General features: G+C 62.7%; 1 long non-coding RNA gene across 7 annotated transcripts; it reads left to right on the top strand.

The window, feature by feature from the left end:
* The first annotated feature begins 621 nt into the window (after nucleotides 1-621).
* On the top strand, nucleotides 622-18,133 carry LOC129785319 (uncharacterized). 7 transcript variants are annotated; one of them, XR_008749232.1, is made up of 21 exons: nucleotides 622-907; nucleotides 1,840-1,887; nucleotides 2,651-2,826; nucleotides 3,074-3,227; nucleotides 3,738-4,436; nucleotides 5,333-5,380; nucleotides 6,144-6,319; nucleotides 6,567-6,720; nucleotides 7,230-7,928; nucleotides 8,841-9,542; nucleotides 9,652-9,827; nucleotides 10,075-10,228; nucleotides 10,738-11,436; nucleotides 12,348-13,049; nucleotides 13,159-13,334; nucleotides 13,582-13,735; nucleotides 14,246-14,944; nucleotides 15,858-15,905; nucleotides 16,672-16,847; nucleotides 17,097-17,250; nucleotides 17,762-18,133. It is a non-coding gene; the product is annotated as an uncharacterized LOC129785319 (long non-coding RNA). The 7 variants fall into 7 exon arrangements; XR_008749235.1 differs by lacking the exons at nucleotides 622-907; nucleotides 1,840-1,887 and adding an exon at nucleotides 1,902-2,541 and having other exon boundaries at nucleotides 12,348-12,395; XR_008749229.1 differs by lacking the exons at nucleotides 622-907; nucleotides 1,840-1,887 and adding an exon at nucleotides 1,902-2,541.
* Nucleotides 18,134-24,145: the final 6,012 nt, after the last annotated feature.

The following is a 24,145-nucleotide window of genomic DNA, read 5'->3' as shown; positions in this document are numbered from 1 at the left end:
TTGTGCTGTTTGCAAAGCGTCTGTTGCACTGCTCAAAGACAAAAGGCGCTCACCCGAGAAAGCTTTTGGAAACCGATGTCCGATAGGCACGGGGAAAGAGCTGGAGAGGTTTACGTCTCGTCTGTCGAATTCTGTTCTCTTTCGTGCCCTTCCATTTTACAAGAAAAACTTTCGTGACCTCTTTTCTCGTTCAGGCACTGTTGGTAGTGTTTTCATAAGGGGGGGAAAAAAAGCGTAAGCCTGGTCTCTCGAGTGATTTTTTTTTTTTTTCTTTTTTTCTTTTTCGCTAGACTAGTTGAATCGAGAATGTTCGCTGCCGGAACTTCATCCACCGAGATGGGAAGCCAGGCAACTTCCTAACGGGCCGTGGGCAGAGTTCCCTTCTTGATGCCGTGCCTCTATAATAAACTGTGCAGTCCGTTAGCTGGACGGGCTGCAGTACCCAATTTTTTTCGCCAGGCGGCAGCACCGCGCCCCCCCAGGCGGAGTAAGGGCAGCGCATGCGCAGAAGGGGTTTCTGGCAAAGTAAGGGCAGCGCATGCGCAGACGCGGCTTGACGCCGAAGGGGGCGGGGCTTCCGGGCCCGTCGCGGACCGATGACGCAACACGCCTCGACGCATGCGCAGAAGGGCTTTCTGGCAAACTAAGGGCAGCGCATGCGCAGACGCGGCTTGACGCCGAAGGGGGCGGGGCTTCCGGCCTCGGGCGTACGGGCAGATGACGCAATCCCGCTTTGGCGCATGCGCAGAAGCCTTGCTGGCCGACCGAGGGCGGCGCATGCGCAGAAGCGGCTTTGACCCCCTAGGGGCGGGGCTTCCGGCCTCGTGCGTAGGGGCAGAGGACGCATCCGGCCCGGGAAAGGCGGGTTCGCTGCCGGCCCGCGCGGCGCGCTGGAGCGGCCGTGGAGGTGCGGAGCCTTCGCCGGGAGCCCCGGAAGACTTTCGGGCCGGGACGTGCGGCGGCGCGCTCGGGCTGAAGGGCGGCCGGGGGGCCGGCGGGCAGCGGCCCGGTCGGGGGGGATGTGGCGGCCCGGCGCTCGGCCGCGGCAGGGAGCGCCTGGTGCCGGCGGCGGGCGGGCTGAGGCAGGCGGGCGGCCCGGCCCGGGACCGGCGGGGCCGCCGCCGGTTCTCGTCTCCCCGGCAGGGACGGTGGCCAGCGGGCTCCTCACGGGGCTGCCCTTTTCTGGGTGGGTGGGTTTTTGTTTGTTTTTTTTTTTTTTTTTTTTTTTTTTTTTTCTCTCGGAGCCGCGCCGCTACCTCGGCGAGGAGCGGCGGCGGGGCGGCCCCGGTGCTCGCTTGTGGCGGCGGCGGCGCCCGGGAGAGGGGTCGGCCCGCGCCGCCCCGCCGCCCACCCGCCGCCGCCTCCGGGCTGCCCGGGCAGCCGCCGCAGCCCTGCGCGGGGCTTTGTCTTTCCCCCAGCCGCTGGCCTGAGCCGTGGCAGCCGGCTGGGGCTGCCGGCCCCCGCGGGCCGCAGAGAGGCTGCCCCGGGGGCTGCGGTAACGCTGTCCCGGGGGTGTGTGTGTGTGTGTGTGTGTGTGTGTGTGTGTGTGTGTGTGTGTGTGTGTGTGTGTGTGGCTCAGGAGCCTCTTCCCGCCCCTGCGAGCGGGCCAGAGCAAGAAAAGGCAGCCGGCAGCGGAATCCCCAGCCGTCGCCCCCGACTGCTGCTTTCTCCGCAAGCCTTTTAACTGCCGGGGAGGGCTGGGAGGCAGCAGCAGCTCAGGTGTCTGGCTGGTCTTGTGTCGTGACAGTCAGCTCCGGGGCCGGAGCAGCCGAGGGGAAGAGGCCTTTTGGTTTGCTTCCCCGCGAAACCGGGGCCTTTTGTTTTCCCTTTTGTCCCTAGGTTCGTCCGGAAGCGTCCGTCGACAAGTCAAGGGGAGCGGAACCGAAGGTCGCTCGAGATGTTACCTCGCCACGCGTGCCTCGTGCTTGCGAGTCGGACTGCTGACTACGGAGGGATCCCTTTTGTAGCCGCCGAGGGCCCGCGAGGCTCCGTGTGCCCGCCGCTTCCGAGTGCTGCGCTGCGGCTCGGGCAACGGCCGGGGAGGAACTGTCGGTCCCTGGTGGTAACGCAGCCGGGCCTGCTAGGCGCTTCAAGCAGCGCGTCCGGCCGGGCAGTGTTGTTTTCCGAGGCTGTAAAGGAGCCCGAGGTATAAACCCGCTTGACGTTTCCGTACGGCGGTGCGCTTTGTCGGAGGGCTCGGCCGTACTGACGGAGCTGGCACAGGGTTCCCGCGGGACTCCGGCTTTGCCCGTCTCGTGGAAAGGCTCCAGAGCCTGCTTGGGAAGCCGCTTGACAAGGCACGGCTTTGCCGTGATTTTTATGCCGGAATTCCGACGGTAACGCCGATGCCACGTGTTAGCCTTTCTCCAGCAGCTCTTCAAAGCAGAGTGAGCCTTAAGAATCGGACTGCCTTTTAACGAAATTCGAAACAAAGCGGCGGGGTGAAGCGGCTGGAAGCGTCCTGCCGGTCTGCCGTGGGTATCGCTGCCGTGCGTGTTACCTGCCTGTCTGCCGATCGCTCCTGCCTCTTGTTGTGCCCCGGTAATTCCTCTGGGGAAGGCGCTGGGCTCTGACTGTGGCGCGGCGCACCCCGTCTCCCTCCTGACCCCGGCGAGACGTGATCGGTGTTTGCCTTCCTCCCCTTTCACAGGGCCTCGGCTGTTGCGTGCAGAGAAGCTGTCAGCCTTGTGAGAGAGCACGCCGCCGGCAAGCGCATCGTGGTGCTTCGGTACCGAGCTGAGACCGCAGGCGTCCCTCTTTTGTTTGCGAAAAGGGATCGCGAGGAAAGGTGCTGACCTCGGAGGGGGAGAGGTGGCGGGGGAACAGGTAGGAGGCAGCTCTTTCAACCGGTTTTCGGCTTAACTCCTGGGTTCCTGAGCACGGTTCTGGGCTTCGGGGGGTTGGCTTTCGGCTTTTCGCCTTCAGCGCCTCCTCCGTCACCGCTGTCGGCGCGCGCTGAGCTGCGGCTCGGGGAGGGGACCGCGGCGATACAGGCCATGTGCGTGCCAGCCGTCCTCAAGGCTAGAGCTGTATTCTGCTTGTTACCCTGATGAAAGCGTTTCTTTTTTTCTAGGGGGCGTTCCCACAAGGCAGTGGTGTGGAGCCGAAGGGGACTGCGATGGAACGGGGACGGAGCCCGTTTGGACCGAGTCTTGAAGATAGATCTCTCGGGTTTTTGTCCGAGGAAACTTCGTCTCGAGACGGTCCTATCGCTCGCTGGCAACGTGGTAGGAAACTGCTTTGTTCATCTTGACGGCGCAGTGTGTTGGGAGTATTAAGATTCCTCGAGAGCTCAGAAGCGAGTAGGTTGTTTCTCTAAGGGAAAGGGGAATAGGCCTGTATCATTAAAGGAAAGACTCAGAGCGGGTTTTGCTTCTCTTAAGTACAAAGCGCCCCATCTCAAGTGATTGCAAAGTCTGAAACGATGGTTCAAAAGCAGACTTGTGCTGTTTGCAAAGCGTCTGTTGCACTGCTCAAAGACAAAAGGCGCTCACCCGAGAAAGTTTTTGGAAACCGATGTCCGATAGGCACGGGGAAAGAGCTGGAGAGGTTTACGTCTCGTCTGTCGAATTCTGTTCTCTTTCGTGCCCTTCCATTTTACAAGAAAAACTTTCGTGACCCCTTTTCCCGTTCAGGCACTGTTGCTAGTGTTTTCATAAGGGGGAAAAAAAAGCGTAAGCCTGGTCTCTCGAGTGATTTTTTTTTTTTTTTTTTTTTTCTTTTTTCTTTTTCGCTAGACTAGTCGAATCGAGGATGTTCGCTGCCAGAACTTCATCCACCGAGATGGGAAGCCAGGCAACTTCCTAACGGGCCGTGGGCAGAGTTCCCTTCTTGATGCCGTGCCTCTATAATAAACTGTGCAGTCCGTTAGCTGGACGGGCTGCAGTACCCAATTTTTTTCGCCAGGCGGCAGCACCGCGCGCCCCCCAGGCGGAGTAAGGGCAGCGCATGCGCAGACGCGGCTTGACGCCGAAGGGGGCGTGGCCTCCGGGCACGTCGCGGGCCGATGACGCAATCCGGCTTCGGCGCATGCGCAGAAGGGGTTTCTGGCAAAGTAAGGGCAGCGCATGCGCAGACGCGGCTTGACGCCGAAGGGGGCGGGGCTTCCGGCCTCGTCGCGGACCGATGACGCAACACGCCTCGACGCATGCGCAGAAGGGCTTTCTGGCAAACTAAGGGCAGCGCATGCGCAGACGCGGCTTGACGCCGAAGGGGGCGGGGCTTCCGGCCTCGGGCGTACGGGCAGATGACGCAATCCCGCTTTGGCGCATGCGCAGAAGCCTTGCTGGCCGACCGAGGGCGGCGCATGCGCAGAAGCGGCTTTGACCCCCTAGGGGCGGGGCTTCCGGCCTCGTGCGTAGGGGCAGAGGACGCATCCGGCCCGGGAAAGGCGGGTTCGCTGCCGGCCCGCGCGGCGCGCTGGAGCGGCCGTGGAGGTGCGGAGCCTTCGCCGGGAGCCCCGGAAGACTTTCGGGCCGGGACGTGCGGCGGCGCGCTCGGGCTGAAGGGCGGCCGGGGGGCCGGCGGGCAGCGGCCCGGTCGGGGGGGATGTGGCGGCCCGGCGCTCGGCCGCGGCAGGGAGCGCCTGGTGCCGGCGGCGGGCGGGCTGAGGCAGGCGGGCGGCCCGGCCCGGGACCGGCGGGGCCGCCGCCGGTTCTCGTCTCCCCGGCAGGGACGGTGGCCAGCGGGCTCCTCACGGGGCTGCCCTTTTCTGGGTGGGTGGGTTTTTGTTTGTTTTTTTTTTTTTGTTTTTTTTTTTTTTTTCTCTCGGAGCCGCGCCGCTACCTCGGCGAGGAGCGGCGGCGGGGCGGCCCCGGTGCTCGCTTGTGGCGGCGGCGGCGCCCGGGAGAGGGGTCGGCCCGCGCCGCCCCGCCGCCCACCCGCCGCCGCCTCCGGGCTGCCCGGGCAGCCGCCGCAGCCCTGCGCGGGGCTTTGTCTTTCCCCCAGCCGCTGGCCTGAGCCGTGGCAGCCGGCTGGGGCTGCCGGCCCCCGCGGGCCGCAGAGAGGCTGCCCCGGGGGCTGCGGTAACGCTGTCCCGGGGGTGTGTGTGTGTGTGTGTGTGTGTGTCTCAGGAGCCTCTTCCCGCCCCTGCGAGCGGGCCAGAGCAAGAAAAGGCAGCCGGCAGCGGAATCCCCAGCCGTCGCCCCCGACTGCTGCTTTCTCCGCAAGCCTTTTAACTGCCGGGGAGGGCTGGGAGGCAGCAGCAGCTCAGGTGTCTGGCTGGTCTTGTGTCGTGACAGTCAGCTCCGGGGCCGGAGCAGCCGAGGGGAAGAGGCCTTTTGGTTTGCTTCCCCGCGAAACCGGGGCCTTTTGTTTTCCCTTTTGTCCCTAGGTTCGTCCGGAAGCGTCCGTCGACAAGTCAAGGGGAGCGGAACCGAAGGTCGCTCGAGATGTTACCTCGCCACGCGTGCCTCGTGCTTGCGAGTCGGACTGCTGACTACGGAGGGATCCCTTTTGTAGCCGCCGAGGGCCCGCGAGGCTCCGTGTGCCCGCCGCTTCCGAGTGCTGCGCTGCGGCTCGGGCAACGGCCGGGGAGGAACTGTCGGTCCCTGGTGGTAACGCAGCCGGGCCTGCTAGGCGCTTCAAGCAGCGCGTCCGGCCGGGCAGTGTTGTTTTCCGAGGCTGTAAAGGAGCCCGAGGTATAAACCCGCTTGACGTTTCCGTACGGCGGTGCGCTTTGTCGGAGGGCTCGGCCGTACTGACGGAGCTGGCACAGGGTTCCCGCGGGACTCCGGCTTTGCCCGTCTCGTGGAAAGGCTCCAGAGCCTGCTTGGGAAGCCGCTTGACAAGGCACGGCTTTGCCGTGATTTTTATGCCGGAATTCCGACGGTAACGCCGATGCCACGTGTTAGCCTTTCTCCAGCAGCTCTTCAAAGCAGAGTGAGCCTTAAGAATCGGACTGCCTTTTAACGAAATTCGAAACAAAGCGGCGGGGTGAAGCGGCTGGAAGCGTCCTGCCGGTCTGCCGTGGGTATCGCTGCCGTGCGTGTTACCTGCCTGTCTGCCGATCGCTCCTGCCTCTTGTTGTGCCCCGGTAATTCCTCTGGGGAAGGCGCTGGGCTCTGACTGTGGCGCGGCGCACCCCGTCTCCCTCCTGACCCCGGCGAGACGTGATCGGTGTTTGCCTTCCTCCCCTTTCACAGGGCCTCGGCTGTTGCGTGCAGAGAAGCTGTCAGCCTTGTGAGAGAGCACGCCGCCGGCAAGCGCATCGTGGTGCTTCGGTACCGAGCTGAGACCGCAGGCGTCCCTCTTTTGTTTGCGAAAAGGGATCGCGAGGAAAGGTGCTGACCTCGGAGGGGGAGAGGTGGCGGGGGAACAGGTAGGAGGCAGCTCTTTCAACCGGTTTTCGGCTTAACTCCTGGGTTCCTGAGCACGGTTCTGGGCTTCGGGGGGTTGGCTTTCGGCTTTTCGCCTTCAGCGCCTCCTCCGTCACCGCTGTCGGCGCGCGCTGAGCTGCGGCTCGGGGAGGGGACCGCGGCGATACAGGCCATGTGCGTGCCAGCCGTCCTCAAGGCTAGAGCTGTATTCTGCTTGTTACCCTGATGAAAGCGTTTCTTTTTTTCTAGGGGGCGTTCCCACAAGGCAGTGGTGTGGAGCCGAAGGGGACTGCGATGGAACGGGGACGGAGCCCGTTTGGACCGAGTCTTGAAGATAGATCTCTCGGGTTTTTGTCCGAGGAAACTTCGTCTCGAGACGGTCCTATCGCTCGCTGGCAACGTGGTAGGAAACTGCTTTGTTCATCTTGACGGCGCAGTGTGTTGGGAGTATTAAGATTCCTCGAGAGCTCAGAAGCGAGTAGGTTGTTTCTCTAAGGGAAAGGGGAATAGGCCTGTATCATTAAAGGAAAGACTCAGAGCGGGTTTTGCTTCTCTTAAGTACAAAGCGCCCCATCTCAAGTGATTGCAAAGTCTGAAACGATGGTTCAAAAGCAGACTTGTGCTGTTTGCAAAGCGTCTGTTGCACTGCTCAAAGACAAAAGGCGCTCACCCGAGAAAGTTTTTGGAAACCGATGTCCGATAGGCACGGGGAAAGAGCTGGAGAGGTTTACGTCTCGTCTGTCGAATTCTGTTCTCTTTCGTGCCCTTCCATTTTACAAGAAAAACTTTCGTGACCCCTTTTCCCGTTCAGGCACTGTTGCTAGTGTTTTCATAAGGGGGAAAAAAAAGCGTAAGCCTGGTCTCTCGAGTGATTTTTTTTTTTTTTTTTTTTTCTTTTTTCTTTTTCGCTAGACTAGTCGAATCGAGGATGTTCGCTGCCAGAACTTCATCCACCGAGATGGGAAGCCAGGCAACTTCCTAACGGGCCGTGGGCAGAGTTCCCTTCTTGATGCCGTGCCTCTATAATAAACTGTGCAGTCCGTTAGCTGGACGGGCTGCAGTACCCAATTTTTTTCGCCAGGCGGCAGCACCGCGCGCCCCCCAGGCGGAGTAAGGGCAGCGCATGCGCAGACGCGGCTTGACGCCGAAGGGGGCGTGGCCTCCGGGCACGTCGCGGGCCGATGACGCAATCCGGCTTCGGCGCATGCGCAGAAGGGGTTTCTGGCAAAGTAAGGGCAGCGCATGCGCAGACGCGGCTTGACGCCGAAGGGGGCGGGGCTTCCGGCCTCGTCGCGGACCGATGACGCAACACGCCTCGACGCATGCGCAGAAGGGCTTTCTGGCAAACTAAGGGCAGCGCATGCGCAGACGCGGCTTGACGCCGAAGGGGGCGGGGCTTCCGGCCTCGGGCGTACGGGCAGATGACGCAATCCCGCTTTGGCGCATGCGCAGAAGCCTTGCTGGCCGACCGAGGGCGGCGCATGCGCAGAAGCGGCTTTGACCCCCTAGGGGCGGGGCTTCCGGCCTCGTGCGTAGGGGCAGAGGACGCATCCGGCCCGGGAAAGGCGGGTTCGCTGCCGGCCCGCGCGGCGCGCTGGAGCGGCCGTGGAGGTGCGGAGCCTTCGCCGGGAGCCCCGGAAGACTTTCGGGCCGGGACGTGCGGCGGCGCGCTCGGGCTGAAGGGCGGCCGGGGGGCCGGCGGGCAGCGGCCCGGTCGGGGGGGATGTGGCGGCCCGGCGCTCGGCCGCGGCAGGGAGCGCCTGGTGCCGGCGGCGGGCGGGCTGAGGCAGGCGGGCGGCCCGGCCCGGGACCGGCGGGGCCGCCGCCGGTTCTCGTCTCCCCGGCAGGGACGGTGGCCAGCGGGCTCCTCACGGGGCTGCCCTTTTCTGGGTGGGTGGGTTTTTGTTTGTTTTTTTTTTTTTTTTTTTTTTTTTTTTTTTCTCTCTCGGAGCCGCGCCGCTACCTCGGCGAGGAGCGGCGGCGGGGCGGCCCCGGTGCTCGCTTGTGGCGGCGGCGGCGCCCGGGAGAGGGGTCGGCCCGCGCCGCCCCGCCGCCCACCCGCCGCCGCCTCCGGGCTGCCCGGGCAGCCGCCGCAGCCCTGCGCGGGGCTTTGTCTTTCCCCCAGCCGCTGGCCTGAGCCGTGGCAGCCGGCTGGGGCTGCCGGCCCCCGCGGGCCGCAGAGAGGCTGCCCCGGGGGCTGCGGTAACGCTGTCCCGGGGGTGTGTGTGTGTGTGTGTGTGTGTGTGTGTGTGTGTGTGGCTCAGGAGCCTCTTCCCGCCCCTGCGAGCGGGCCAGAGCAAGAAAAGGCAGCCGGCAGCGGAATCCCCAGCCGTCGCCCCCGACTGCTGCTTTCTCCGCAAGCCTTTTAACTGCCGGGGAGGGCTGGGAGGCAGCAGCAGCTCAGGTGTCTGGCTGGTCTTGTGTCGTGACAGTCAGCTCCGGGGCCGGAGCAGCCGAGGGGAAGAGGCCTTTTGGTTTGCTTCCCCGCGAAACCGGGGCCTTTTGTTTTCCCTTTGTCCCTAGGTTCGTCCGGAAGCGTCCGTCGACAAGTCAAGGGGAGCGGAACCGAAGGTCGCTCGAGATGTTACTTCGCCACGCGTGCCTCGTGCTTGCGAGTCGGACTGCTGACTACGGAGGGATCCCTTTTGTAGCCGCCGAGGGCCCGCGAGGCTCCGTGTGCCCGCCGCTTCCGAGTGCTGCGCTGCGGCTCGGGCAACGGCCGGGGAGGAACTGTCGGTCCCTGGTGGTAACGCAGCCGGGCCTGCTAGGCGCTTCAAGCAGCGCGTCCGGCCGGGCAGTGTTGTTTTCCGAGGCTGTAAAGGAGCCCGAGGTATAAACCCGCTTGACGTTTCCGTACGGCGGTGCGCTTTGTCGGAGGGCTCGGCCGTACTGACGGAGCTGGCACAGGGTTCCCGCGGGACTCCGGCTTTGCCCGTCTCGTGGAAAGGCTCCAGAGCCTGCTTGGGAAGCCGCTTGACAAGGCACGGCTTTGCCGTGATTTTTACGCCGGAATTCCGACGGTAGCGCCGATGCCACGTGTTAGCCTTTCTCCAGCAGCTCTTCAAAGCAGAGTGAGCCTTAAGAATCGGACTGCCTTTTAACGAAATCCGAAACAAAGCGGCGGGGTGAAGCGGCTGGAAGCGTCCTGCCGGTCTGCCGTGGGTATTGCTGCCGTGCGTGTTACCTGCCTGTCTGCCGATCGCTCCTGCCTCTTGTTGTGCCCCGGTAATTCCTCTGGGGAAGGCGCTGGGCTCTGACTGTGGCGCGGCGCACCCCGTCTCCCTCCTGACCCCGGCGAGACGTGATCGGTGTTTGCCTTCCTCCCCTTTCACAGGGCCTCGGCTGTTGCGTGCAGAGAAGCTGTCAGCCTTGTGAGAGAGCACGCCGCCGGCAAGCGCATCGTGGTGCTTCGGTACCGAGCTGAGACCGCAGGCGTCCCTCTTTTGTTTGCGAAAAGGGATCGCGAGGAAAGGTGCTGACCTCGGAGGGGGAGAGGTGGCGGGGGAACAGGTAGGAGGCAGCTCTTTCAACCGGTTTTCGGCTTAACTCCTGGGTTCCTGAGCACGGTTCTGGGCTTCGGGGGGTTGGCTTTCGGCTTTTCGCCTTCAGCGCCTCCTCCGTCACCGCTGTCGGCGCGCGCTGAGCTGCGGCTCGGGGAGGGGACCGCGGCGATACAGGCCGTGTGCGTGCCAGCCGTCCTCAAGGCTAGAGCTGTATTCTGCTTGTTACCCTGATGAAAGCGTTTCTTTTTTTCTAGGGGGCGTTCCCACAAGGCAGTGGTGTGGAGCCGAAGGGGACTGCGATGGAACGGTGACGGAGCCCGTTTGGACCGAGTCTTGAAGATAGATCTCTCGGGTTTTTGTCCGAGGAAACTTCGTCTCGAGACGGTCCTATCGCTCGCTGGCAACGTGGTAGGAAACTGCTTTGTTCATCTTGACGGCGCAGTGTGTTGGGAGTATTAAGATTCCTCGAGAGCTCAGAAGCGAGTAGGTTGTTTCTCTAAGGGAAAGGGGAATAGGCCTGTATCATTAAAGGAAAGACTCAGAGCGGGTTTTGCTTCTCTTAAGTACAAAGCGCCCCATCTCAAGTGATTGCAAAGTCTGAAACGATGGTTCAAAAGCAGACTTGTGCTGTTTGCAAAGCGTCTGTTGCACTGCTCAAAGACAAAAGGCGCTCACCCGAGAAAGTTTTTGGAAACCGATGTCCGATAGGCACGGGGAAAGAGCTGGAGAGGTTTACGTCTCGTCTGTCGAATTCTGTTCTCTTTCGTGCCCTTCCATTTTACAAGAAAAACTTTCGTGACCCCTTTTCCCGTTCAGGCACTGTTGCTAGTGTTTTCATAAGGGGGAAAAAAAAGCGTAAGCCTGGTCTCTCGAGTGATTTTTTTTTTTTTTTTTTTTTCTTTTTTCTTTCTCGCTAGACTAGTCGAATCGAGGATGTTCGCTGCCAGAACTTCATCCACCGAGATGGGAAGCCAGGCAACTTCCTAACGGGCCGTGGGCAGAGTTCCCTTCTTGATGCCGTGCCTCTATAATAAACTGTGCAGTCCGTTAGCTGGACGGGCTGCAGTACCCAATTTTTTTCGCCAGGCGGCAGCACCGCGCGCCCCCCAGGCGGAGTAAGGGCAGCGCATGCGCAGACGCGGCTTGACGCCGAAGGGGGCGTGGCCTCCGGGCACGTCGCGGGCCGATGACGCAATCCGGCTTCGGCGCATGCGCAGAAGGGGTTTCTGGCAAAGTAAGGGCAGCGCATGCGCAGACGCGGCTTGACGCCGAAGGGGGCGGGGCTTCCGGCCTCGTCGCGGACCGATGACGCAACACGCCTCGACGCATGCGCAGAAGGGCTTTCTGGCAAACTAAGGGCAGCGCATGCGCAGACGCGGCTTGACGCCGAAGGGGGCGGGGCTTCCGGCCTCGGGCGTACGGGCAGATGACGCAATCCCGCTTTGGCGCATGCGCAGAAGCCTTGCTGGCCGACCGAGGGCGGCGCATGCGCAGAAGCGGCTTTGACCCCCTAGGGGCGGGGCTTCCGGCCTCGTGCGTAGGGGCAGAGGACGCATCCGGCCCGGGAAAGGCGGGTTCGCTGCCGGCCCGCGCGGCGCGCTGGAGCGGCCGTGGAGGTGCGGAGCCTTCGCCGGGAGCCCCGGAAGACTTTCGGGCCGGGACGTGCGGCGGCGCGCTCGGGCTGAAGGGCGGCCGGGGGGCCGGCGGGCAGCGGCCCGGTCGGGGGGGATGTGGCGGCCCGGCGCTCGGCCGCGGCAGGGAGCGCCTGGTGCCGGCGGCGGGCGGGCTGAGGCAGGCGGGCGGCCCGGCCCGGGACCGGCGGGGCCGCCGCCGGTTCTCGTCTCCCCGGCAGGGACGGTGGCCAGCGGGCTCCTCACGGGGCTGCCCTTTTCTGGGTGGGTGGGTTTTTGTTTGTTTTTTTTTTTTTTTTTTTTTTTTTTTTTCTCTCGGAGCCGCGCCGCTACCTCGGCGAGGAGCGGCGGCGGGGCGGCCCCGGTGCTCGCTTGTGGCGGCGGCGGCGCCCGGGAGAGGGGTCGGCCCGCGCCGCCCCGCCGCCCACCCGCCGCCGCCTCCGGGCTGCCCGGGCAGCCGCCGCAGCCCTGCGCGGGGGCTTTGTCTTTCCCCCAGCCGCTGGCCTGAGCCGTGGCAGCCGGCTGGGGCTGCCGGCCCCCGCGGGCCGCAGAGAGGCTGCCCCGGGGGCTGCGGTAACGCTGTCCCGGGGGGTGTGTGTGTGTGTGTGTGTGTGTGTGTGTGTGTGTGTGGCTCAGGAGCCTCTTCCCCGCCCCTGCGAGCGGGCCAGAGCAAGAAAAGGCAGCCGGCAGCGGAATCCCCAGCCGTCGCCCCCGACTGCTGCTTTCTCCGCAAGCCTTTTAACTGCCGGGGAGGGCTGGGAGGCAGCAGCAGCTCAGGTGTCTGGCTGGTCTTGTGTCGTGACAGTCAGCTCCGGGGCCGGAGCAGCCGAGGGGAAGAGGCCTTTTGGTTTGCTTCCCCGCGAAACCGGGGCCTTTTGTTTTCCCTTTGTCCCTAGGTTCGTCCGGAAGCGTCCGTCGACAAGTCAAGGGGAGCGGAACCGAAGGTCGCTCGAGATGTTACTTCGCCACGCGTGCCTCGTGCTTGCGAGTCGGACTGCTGACTACGGAGGGATCCCTTTTGTAGCCGCCGAGGGCCCGCGAGGCTCCGTGTGCCCGCCGCTTCCGAGTGCTGCGCTGCGGCTCGGGCAACGGCCGGGGAGGAACTGTCGGTCCCTGGTGGTAACGCAGCCGGGCCTGCTAGGCGCTTCAAGCAGCGCGTCCGGCCGGGCAGTGTTGTTTTCCGAGGCTGTAAAGGAGCCCGAGGTATAAACCCGCTTGACGTTTCCGTACGGCGGTGCGCTTTGTCGGAGGGCTCGGCCGTACTGACGGAGCTGGCACAGGGTTCCCGCGGGACTCCGGCTTTGCCCGTCTCGTGGAAAGGCTCCAGAGCCTGCTTGGGAAGCCGCTTGACAAGGCACGGCTTTGCCGTGATTTTTACGCCGGAATTCCGACGGTAGCGCCGATGCCACGTGTTAGCCTTTCTCCAGCAGCTCTTCAAAGCAGAGTGAGCCTTAAGAATCGGACTGCCTTTTAACGAAATCCGAAACAAAGCGGCGGGGTGAAGCGGCTGGAAGCGTCCTGCCGGTCTGCCGTGGGTATCGCTGCCGTGCGTGTTACCTGCCTGTCTGCCGATCGCTCCTGCCTCTTGTTGTGCCCCGGTAATTCCTCTGGGGAAGGCGCTGGGCTCTGACTGTGGCGCGGCGCACCCCGTCTCCCTCCTGACCCCGGCGAGACGTGATCGGTGTTTGCCTTCCTCCCCTTTCACAGGGCCTCGGCTGTTGCGTGCAGAGAAGCTGTCAGCCTTGTGAGAGAGCACGCCGCCGGCAAGCGCATCGTGGTGCTTCGGTACCGAGCTGAGACCGCAGGCGTCCCTCTTTTGTTTGCGAAAAGGGATCGCGAGGAAAGGTGCTGACCTCGGAGGGGGAGAGGTGGCGGGGGAACAGGTAGGAGGCAGCTCTTTCAACCGGTTTTCGGCTTAACTCCTGGGTTCCTGAGCACGGTTCTGGGCTTCGGGGGGTTGGCTTTCGGCTTTTCGCCTTCAGCGCCTCCTCCGTCACCGCTGTCGGCGCGCGCTGAGCTGCGGCTCGGGGAGGGGACCGCGGCGATACAGGCCGTGTGCGTGCCAGCCGTCCTCAAGGCTAGAGCTGTATTCTGCTTGTTACCCTGATGAAAGCGTTTCTTTTTTTCTAGGGGGCGTTCCCACAAGGCAGTGGTGTGGAGCCGAAGGGGACTGCGATGGAACGGTGACGGAGCCCGTTTGGACCGAGTCTTGAAGATAGATCTCTCGGGTTTTTGTCCGAGGAAACTTCGTCTCGAGACGGTCCTATCGCTCGCTGGCAACGTGGTAGGAAACTGCTTTGTTCATCTTGACGGCGCAGTGTGTTGGGAGTATTAAGATTCCTCGAGAGCTCAGAAGCGAGTAGGTTGTTTCTCTAAGGGAAAGGGGAATAGGCCTGTATCATTAAAGGAAAGACTCAGAGCGGGTTTTGCTTCTCTTAAGTACAAAGCGCCCCATCTCAAGTGATTGCAAAGTCTGAAACGATGGTTCAAAAGCAGACTTGTGCTGTTTGCAAAGCGTCTGTTGCACTGCTCAAAGACAAAAGGCGCTCACCCGAGAAAGTTTTTGGAAACCGATGTCCGATAGGCACGGGGAAAGAGCTGGAGAGGTTTACGTCTCGTCTGTCGAATTCTGTTCTCTTTCGTGCCCTTCCATTTTACAAGAAAAACTTTCGTGACCCCCTTTTCCCGTTCAGGCACTGTTGCTAGTGTTTTCATAAGGGGGAAAAAAAAGCGTAAGCCTGGTCTCTCGAGTGATTTTTTTTTTTTTTTTTTTTTCTTTTTTCTTTTTCGCTAGACTAGTCGAATCGAGGATGTTCGCTGCCAGAACTTCATCCACCGAGATGGGAAGCCAGGCAACTTCCTAACGGGCCGTGGGCAGAGTTCCCTTCTTGATGCCGTGCCTCTATAATAAACTGTGCAGTCCGTTAGCTGGACGGGCTGCAGTACCCAATTTTTTTCGCCAGGCGGCAGCACCGCGCGCCCCCCAGGCGGAGTAAGGGCAGCGCATGCGCAGACGCGGCTTGACGCCGAAGGGGGCGTGGCCTCCGGGCACGTCGCGGGCCGATGACGCAATCCGGCTTCGGCGCATGCGCAGAAGGGGTTTCTGGCAAAGTAAGGGCAGCGCATGCGCAGACGCGGCTTGACGCCGAAGGGGGCGGGGCTTCCGGCCTCGTCGCGGACCGATGACGCAACACGCCTCGACGCATGCGCAGAAGGGCTTTCTGGCAAACTAAGGGCAGCGCATGCGCAGACGCGGCTTGACGCCGAAGGGGGCGGGGCTTCCGGCCTCGGGCGTACGGGCAGATGACGCAATCCCGCTTTGGCGCATGCGCAGAAGCCTTGCTGGCCGACCGAGGGCGGCGCATGCGCAGAAGCGGCTTTGACCCCCTAGGGGCGGGGCTTCCGGCCTCGTGCGTAGGGGCAGAGGACGCATCCGGCCCGGGAAAGGCGGGTTCGCTGCCGGCCCGCGCGGCGCGCTGGAGCGGCCGTGGAGGTGCGGAGCCTTCGCCGGGAGCCCCGGAAGACTTTCGGGCCGGGACGTGCGGCGGCGCGCTCGGGCTGAAGGGCGGCCGGGGGGCCGGCGGGCAGCGGCCCGGTCGGGGGGGATGTGGCGGCCCGGCGCTCGGCCGCGGCAGGGAGCGCCTGGTGCCGGCGGCGGGCGGGCTGAGGCAGGCGGGGCGGCCCGGCCCGGGACCGGCGGGGCCGCCGCCGGTTCTCGTCTCCCCGGCAGGGACGGTGGCCAGCGGGCTCCTCACGGGGCTGCCCTTTTCTGGGTGGGTGGGTTTTTGTTTGTTTTTTTTTTTTTGTTTTTTTTTTTTTTTTCTCTCGGAGCCGCGCCGCTACCTCGGCGAGGAGCGGCGGCGGGGCGGCCCCGGTGCTCGCTTGTGGCGGCGGCGGCGCCCGGGAGAGGGGTCGGCCCGCGCCGCCCCGCCGCCCACCCCGCCGCCGCCTCCGGGCTGCCCGGGCAGCCGCCGCAGCCCTGCGCGGGGCTTTGTCTTTCCCCCAGCCGCTGGCCTGAGCCGTGGCAGCCGGCTGGGGCTGCCGGCCCCCGCGGGCCGCAGAGAGGCTGCCCCGGGGGCTGCGGTAACGCTGTCCCGGGGGGGTGTGTGTGTGTGTGTGTGTGTGTGTGTGTGTGTGTGGCTCAGGAGCCTCTTCCCGCCCCTGCGAGCGGGCCAGAGCAAGAAAAGGCAGCCGGCAGCGGAATCCCCAGCCGTCGCCCCCCGACTGCTGCTTTCTCCGCAAGCCTTTTAACTGCCGGGGAGGGCTGGGAGGCAGCAGCAGCTCAGGTGTCTGGCTGGTCTTGTGTCGTGACAGTCAGCTCCGGGGCCGGAGCAGCCGAGGGGAAGAGGCCTTTTGGTTTGCTTCCCCGCGAAACCGGGGCCTTTTGTTTTCCCTTTTGTCCCTAGGTTCGTCCGGAAGCGTCCGTCGACAAGTCAAGGGGAGCGGAACCGAAGGTCGCTCGAGATGTTACCTTCGCCACGCGTGCCTCGTGCTTGCGAGTCGGACTGCTGACTACGGAGGGATCCCTTTTGTAGCCGCCGAGGGCCCGCGAGGCTCCGTGTGCCCGCCGCTTCCGAGTGCTGCGCTGCGGCTCGGGCAACGGCCGGGGAGGAACTGTCGGTCCCTGGTGGTAACGCAGCCGGGCCTGCTAGGCGCTTCAAGCAGCGCGTCCGGCCGGGCAGTGTTGTTTTCCGAGGCTGTAAAGGAGCCCGAGGTATAAACCCGCTTGACGTTTCCGTACGGCGGTGCGCTTTGTCGGAGGGCTCGGCCGTACTGACGGAGCTGGCACAGGGTTCCCGCGGGACTCCGGCTTTGCCCGTCTCGTGGAAAGGCTCCAGAGCCTGCTTGGGAAGCCGCTTGACAAGGCACGGCTTTGCCGTGATTTTTATGCCGGAATTCCGACGGTAACGCCGATGCCACGTGTTAGCCTTTCTCCAGCAGCTCTTCAAAGCAGAGTGAGCCTTAAGAATCGGACTGCCTTTTAAACGAAATTCGAAACAAAGCGGCGGGGTGAAGCGGCTGGAAGCGTCCTGCCGGTCTGCCGTGGGTATCGCTGCCGTGCGTGTTACCTGCCTGTCTGCCGATCGCTCCTGCCTCTTGTTGTGCCCCGGTAATTCCTCTGGGGAAGGCGCTGGGCTCTGACTGTGGCGCGGCGCACCCCGTCTCCCTCCTGACCCCCGGCGAGACGTGATCGGTGTTTGCCTTCCTCCCCTTTCACAGGGCCTCGGCTGTTGCGTGCAGAGAAGCTGTCAGCCTTGTGAGAGAGCACGCCGCCGGCAAGCGCATCGTGGTGCTTCGGTACCGAGCTGAGACCGCAGGCGTCCCTCTTTTGTTTGCGAAAAGGGATCGCGAGGAAAGGTGCTGACCTCGGAGGGGGAGAGGTGGCGGGGGAACAGGTAGGAGGCAGCTCTTTCAACCGGTTTTCGGCTTAACTCCTGGGTTCCTGAGCACGGTTCTGGGCTTCGGGGGGGTTGGCTTTCGGCTTTTCGCCTTCAGCGCCTCCTCCGTCACCGCTGTCGGCGCGCGCTGAGCTGCGGCTCGGGGAGGGGGACCGCGGCGATACAGGCCATGTGCGTGCCAGCCGTCCTCAAGGCTAGAGCTGTATTCTGCTTGTTACCCTGATGAAAGCGTTTCTTTTTTTCTAGGGGGCGTTCCCACAAGGCAGTGGTGTGGAGCCGAAGGGGACTGCGATGGAACGGTGACGGAGCCCGTTTGGACCGAGTCTTGAAGATAGATCTCTCGGGTTTTTGTCCGAGGAAACTTCGTCTCGAGACGGTCCTATCGCTCGCTGGCAACGTGGTAGGAAACTGCTTTGTTCATCTTGACGGCGCAGTGTGTTGGGAGTATTAAGATTCCTCGAGAGCTCAGAAGCGAGTAGGTTGTTTCTCTAAGGGAAAGGGGAATAGGCCTGTATCATTAAAGGAAAGACTCAGAGCGGGTTTTGCTTCTCTTAAGTACAAAGCGCCCCATCTCAAGTGATTGCAAAGTCTGAAACGATGGTTCAAAAGCAGACTTGTGCTGTTTGCAAAGCGTCTGTTGCACTGCTCAAAGACAAAAGGCGCTCACCCCGAGAAAGTTTTTGGAAACCGATGTCCGATAGGCACGGGGAAAGAGCTGGAGAGGTTTACGTCTCGTCTGTCGAATTCTGTTCTCTTTCGTGCCCTTCCATTTTACAAGAAAAACTTTCGTGACCCCTTTTCCCGTTCAGGCACTGTTGCTAGTGTTTTCATAAGGGGGAAAAAAAAAGCGTAAGCCTGGTCTCTCGAGTGATTTTTTTTTTTTTTTTTTTTTCTTTTTTCTTTTTCGCTAGACTAGTCGAATCGAGGATGTTCGCTGCCAGAACTTCATCCACCGAGATGGGAAGCCAGGCAACTTCCTAACGGGCCGTGGGCAGAGTTCCCTTCTTGATGCCGTGCCTCTATAATAAACTGTGCAGTCCGTTAGCTGGACGGGCTGCAGTACCCAATTTTTTTCGCCAGGCGGCAGCACCGCGCGCCCCCCAGGCGGAGTAAGGGCAGCGCATGCGCAGACGCGGCTTGACGCCGAAGGGGGCGTGGCCTCCGGGCACGTCGCGGGCCGATGACGCAATCCGGCTTCGGCGCATGCGCAGAAGGGGTTTCTGGCAAAGTAAGGGCAGCGCATGCGCAGACGCGGCTTGACGCCGAAGGGGGCGGGGCTTCCGGCCTCGTCGCGGACCGATGACGCAACACGCCTCGACGCATGCGCAGAAGGGGCTTTCTGGCAAACTAAGGGCAGCGCATGCGCAGGACGCGGCTTGACGCCGAAGGGGGCGGGGCTTCCGGCCTCGGGCGTACGGGCAGATGACGCAATCCCGCTTTGGCGCATGCGCAGAAGCCTTGCTGGCCGACCGAGGGCGGCGCATGCGCAGAAGCGGCTTTGACCCCCTAGGGGCGGGGCTTCCGGCCTCGTGCGTAGGGGCAGAGGACGCATCCGGCCCGGGAAAGGCGGGTTCGCTGCCGGCCCCGCGCGGCGCGCTGGAGCGGCCGTGGAGGTGCGGAGCCTTCGCCGGGAGCCCCGGAAGACTTTCGGGCCGGGACGTGCGGCGGCGCGCTCGGGCTGAAGGGGCGGCCGGGGGGCCGGCGGGCAGCGGCCCGGTCGGGGGGGATGTGGCGGCCCGGCGCTCGGCCGCGGCAGGGAGCGCCTGGTGCCGGCGGCGGGCGGGCTGAGGCAGGCGGGCGGCCCGGCCCGGGACCGGCGGGGCCGCCGCCGGTTCTCGTCTCCCCGGCAGGGACGGTGGCCAGCGGGCTCCTCACGGGGCTGCCCTTTTCTGGGTGGGTGGGTTTTTGTTTGTTTTTTTTTTTTTGTTTTTTTTTTTTTTTTCTCTCGGAGCCGCGCCGCTACCTCGGCGAGGAGCGGCGGCGGGGCGGCCCCGGTGCTCGCTTGTGGCGGCGGCGGCGCCCGGGAGAGGGGTCGGCCCGCGCCGCCCCGCCGCCCACCCGCCGCCGCCTCCGGGCTGCCCGGGCAGCCGCCGCAGCCCTGCGCGGGGCTTTGTCTTTCCCCCAGCCGCTGGCCTGAGCCGTGGCAGCCGGCTGGGGCTGCCGGCCCCCCGCGGGCCGCAGAGAGGCTGCCCCGGGGGCTGCGGGTAACGCTGTCCCGGGGGGGTGTGTGTGTGTGTGTGTGTGTGTGTGTGTGTGTGTGGCTCAGGAGCCTCTTCCCGCCCCTGCGAGCGGGCCAGAGCAAGAAAAGGCAGCCGGCAGCGGAATCCCCAGCCGTCGCCCCCGACTGCTGCTTTCTCCGCAAGCCTTTTAACTGCCGGGGAGGGCTGGGAGGCAGCAGCAGCTCAGGTGTCTGGCTGGTCTTGTGTCGTGACAGTCAGCTCCGGGGCCGGAGCAGCCGAGGGGAAGAGGCCTTTTGGTTTGCTTCCCCGCGAAACCGGGGCCTTTTGTTTTCCCTTTTGTCCCTAGGTTCGTCCGGAAGCGTCCGTCGACAAGTCAAGGGGAGCGGAAACCGAAGGTCGCTCGAGATGTTACCTCGCCACGCGTGCCTCGTGCTTGCGAGTCGGACTGCTGACTACGGAGGGATCCCTTTTGTAGCCGCCGAGGGCCCGCGAGGCTCCGTGTGCCCGCCGCTTCCGAGTGCTGCGCTGCGGCTCGGGCAACGGCCGGGGAGGAACTGTCGGTCCCTGGTGGTAACGCAGCCGGGCCTGCTAGGCGCTTCAAGCAGCGCGTCCGGCCGGGCAGTGTTGTTTTCCGAGGCTGTAAAGGAGCCCGAGGTATAAACCCGCTTGACGTTTCCGTACGGCGGTGCGCTTTGTCGGAGGGCTCGGCCGTACTGACGGAGCTGGCACAGGGTTCCCGCGGGACTCCGGCTTTGCCCGTCTCGTGGAAAGGCTCCAGAGCCTGCTTGGGAAGCCGCTTGACAAGGCACGGCTTTGCCGTGATTTTTATGCCGGAATTCCGACGGTAACGCCGATGCCACGTGTTAGCCTTTCTCCAGCAGCTCTTCAAAGCAGAGTGAGCCTTAAGAATCGGACTGCCTTTTAACGAAATTCGAAACAAAGCGGCGGGGTGAAGCGGCTGGAAGCGTCCTGCCGGTCTGCCGTGGGTATCGCTGCCGTGCGTGTTACCTGCCTGTCTGCCGATCGCTCCTGCCTCTTGTTGTGCCCCGGTAATTCCTCTGGGGAAGGCGCTGGGCTCTGACTGTGGCGCGGCGCACCCCGTCTCCCTCCTGACCCCGGCGAGACGTGATCGGTGTTTGCCTTCCTCCCCTTTCACAGGGCCTCGGCTGTTGCGTGCAGAGAAGCTGTCAGCCTTGTGAGAGAGCACGCCGCCGGCAAGCGCATCGTGGTGCTTCGGTACCGAGCTGAGGACCGCAGGCGTCCCTCTTTTGTTTGCGAAAAGGGATCGCGAGGAAAGGTGCTGACCTCGGAGGGGGAGAGGTGGCGGGGGGAACAGGTAGGAGGCAGCTCTTTCAACCGGTTTTCGGCTTAACTCCTGGGTTCCTGAGCACGGTTCTGGGCTTCGGGGGGTTGGCTTTCGGCTTTTCGCCTTCAGCGCCTCCTCCGTCACCGCTGTCGGCGCGCGCTGAGCTGCGGCTCGGGGAGGGGACCGCGGCGATACAGGCCATGTGCGTGCCAGCCGTCCTCAAGGCTAGAGCTGTATTCTGCTTGTTACCCTGATGAAAGCGTTTCTTTTTTTCTAGGGGGCGTTCCCACAAGGCAGTGGTGTGGAGCCGAAGGGGACTGCGATGGAACGGTGACGGAGCCCCGTTTGGACCGAGTCTTGAAGATAGATCTCTCGGGTTTTTGTCCGAGGAAACTTCGTCTCGAGACGGTCCTATCGCTCGCCTGGCAACGTGGTAGGAAACTGCTTTGTTCATCTTGACGGCGCAGTGTGTTGGGAGTATTAAGATTCCTCGAGAGCTCAGAAGCGAGTAGGTTGTTTCTCTAAGGGAAAGGGGAATAGGCCTGTATCATTAAAGGAAAGACTCAGAGCGGGTTTTGCTTCTCTTAAGTACAAAGCGCCCCCATCTCAAGTGATTGCAAAGTCTGAAACGATGGTTCAAAAGCAGACTTGTGCTGTTTGCAAAGCGTCTGTTGCACTGCTCAAAGACAAAAGAGGTTTACGTCTCGTCTGTCGAATTCTGTTCTCTTTCGTGCCCTTCCATTTTACAAGAAAAACTTTCGTGACCCCTTTTCCCGTTCAGGCACTGTTGCTAGTGTTTTCATAAGGGGGAAAAAAAAGCGTAAGCCTGGTCTCTCGAGTGATTTTTTTTTTTTTTTTTTTTCTTTTTTCTTTTTCGCTAGACTAGTCGAATCGAGGATGTTCGCTGCCAGAACTTCATCCACCGAGATGGGAAGCCAGGCAACTTCCTAACGGGCCGTGGGCAGAGTTCCCTTCTTGATGCCGTGCCTATATAATAAACTGTGCAGTCCGTTAGCTGGACGGGCTGCAGTACCCAATTTTTTTCGCCAGGCGGCAGCACCGCGCGCCCCCCAGGCGGAGTAAGGGCAGCGCATGCGCAGACGCGGCTTGACGCCGAAGGGGGCGTGGCCTCCGGGCACGTCGCGGGCCGATGACGCAATCCGGCTTCGGCGCATGCGCAGAAGGGGTTTCTGGCAAAGTAAGGGCAGCGCATGCGCAGACGCGGCTTGACGCCGAAGGGGGCGGGGCTTCCGGCCTCGTCGCGGACCGATGACGCAACACGCCTCGACGCATGCGCAGAAGGGCTTTCTGGCAAACTAAGGGCAGCGCATGCGCAGACGCGGCTTGACGCCGAAGGGGGCGGGGCTTCCGGCCTCGGGCGTACGGGCAGATGACGCAATCCCGCTTTGGCGCATGCGCAGAAGCCTTGCTGGCCGACCGAGGGCGGCGCATGCGCAGAAGCGGCTTTGACCCCCTAGGGGCGGGGCTTCCGGCCTCGTGCGTAGGGGCAGAGGACGCATCCGGCCCGGGAAAGGCGGGTTCACTTCCGGCCCGCGCGGCGCGCTGGAGCGGCCGTGGAGGTGCGGAGCCTTCGCCGGGAGCCCGGAAGACTTTCGGGCCGGGACGTGCGGCGGCGCGCTCGGGCTGAAGGGCGGCCGGGGGCCGGCGGGCAGCGGCCGAGTCGGGGGGATGTGGCGGCCCGGCGCTCGGCCGCGGCAGGGAGCGCCTGGTGCCGGCGGCGGGCGGGCTGAGGCAGGCGGGCGGCCCGGCCCGGGACCGGCGGGGCTGCCGCCGGTTCTCGTCTCCCCGGCAGGGACGGTGGTCAGCGGGCTCCTCACGGGGCTGCCCTTTTTTGGGTGGGTGGTTTTTTGTTTTTGTGTTTTTTTTTTGGTCTCTCGGAGCCGCGCCGCTACCTCGGCGAGGAGCGGCGGCAGGACGGCCCCGGTGCTCGCTTGGTACTATAAAAACTTTCGTGACCTCTTTTCTCGTTAAGACAATGTTGCTAGTGTTTTTATAAGGAAGAAAAGTGTATGCCTAGTCTCTCGAGTGATTTTTTTTTTTCTTTTTATCTAGACTAGTTGAATTGAATATGTTCGCTCTAAGAACTTCAGCCACCGAGATGTGAAGCCAGGCAACTTCCTAACGGGCCGTGGGCAGAGTTCCCTTATTGATTCCATTCCTATAATAAACTGCAGTCTGTTAGATAGACGGGCTGCAGTACCCAATTGTTTTCGCCAGGCGGCAGCACCGCCCCCCATGCAGACTAAGGGCAGCGCATGCGCAGACGCGGCTTGACGCCAAAGGGACAGTTCTTGGAAGGAGCAGAGACTTTGGGGTGAACAGCTCTGGAACATCTATAAAAGAACTGTGACAACCAGCACCGGGTGGAATGCCCCACCTGACGTGAAGTCGATCTGGGCTGACAGGACCCCCAGCTCCGTGCGGTGGTAGCTATTGCACCTTTCTTTATTTTTCCTCTCTTTCTCTCCATTTCCTGCCTCTATGCGAGTACCATTAAACTTATTTACGGCATTTGACCTCGTTTGTGTCTTAATCTCACTCTGGGAATCACAAAGAATCTCCCCAGACCCGACCATTTCGGGCCTGGACCTAACCCTAACCCCTAACCCTAAACCCTAACCTGAACCCTAACCCTACACCCTAAAACCCTGCAACTTAAACCCTAACCGCCTAACCCTAACCCTAAGAGGCTAACCCTAAGCGTCGAACCCTAAGAGCCCTAACCCCAAACCCTAGCCCCGAACCCTAACCCTAAGAGGCTAACCCCTAACCTAAACCTAACCCTAACCAAGAGCCCTAACCCTAAGGGGCGTCTAACCCTAACAGCCCTAACCCTAAGAGGCGTCTAACCCGAACCCCAGCCCCCTCCCCCCACCACACATGTGCTCGCCCCGATCTGCCAACCCCCCTCCCCTCACCACACAGGCGCTCACCCCTACCTACCAACCCCTCTCCCCCACCACACACGCACTCGCCCTTACCTACCATTCCCCCTCCCCGCACACACGCGCTCTCCCCTACCTACCAACCCCCCTTCCCCCAACCACAAATGCTCGCCCCTACCTCCCCCCTTCCCCCAACAGACACGCTCAATCCTACCTAGAAAACACCTCCCCCCACCACACACTCGCTCGCCCCTACCAACTCCCTCCCTCACCACAGACGCGCTCACTACAACCTATAACCCCCCTCCCCACACCACACACGCGCTCGGCCCTACCTACCAACCCCCCTCCCACAACCACACACAAGCTCACTACAAACTATAACCCCCCACCATAACACACACACGCTCGCCTCTAACAACCAACCCCCCTCCCCCCACCACACACGCGCTCACCTTTGCCTACCAAATCCCCTCCCCCCACCACACAGATGCTCACGCCTACCTACAAACCCCCCTCCCCCCACCAAACACTCGCTCGTCCCTACCTACCGACCCCCCTCCCACCACACATGCGCTCGCCCCCACCAACAGCCAAAATCCTCAACTAGAGGAATGTACTGAACCACATCCATCTGTGGCTCCGGAAGGAATCCCACCATCTCCAGATGTGAGGCTTTGCCTTTGGAGTAAACACACTGCTTTACAGTATTTGTAGAAACTGGCTGGATTAGACAGTGCCATGCTAGGACATACGCCACACTCATCTGTGCCCAGCCCTTGGGGACAGCACACCTAAGGACACTGAACACTCCTAACAGGTTGCAAGCAGTCCTCACTTTGTAGGTGGACTGTGACTTTCTAACTCAATTAGATACCTATGGACACAAATGGAGACAAGGGA

Source organism: Falco peregrinus, chromosome 11, assembly GCF_023634155.1.
Source record: "Falco peregrinus isolate bFalPer1 chromosome 11, bFalPer1.pri, whole genome shotgun sequence".
Lineage (NCBI taxonomy): Eukaryota > Metazoa > Chordata > Aves > Falconiformes > Falconidae > Falco > Falco peregrinus.
The sequence above is the reverse complement of the archived record's forward strand: the minus strand, read 5'-3'. Positions and strand labels throughout refer to the sequence as shown.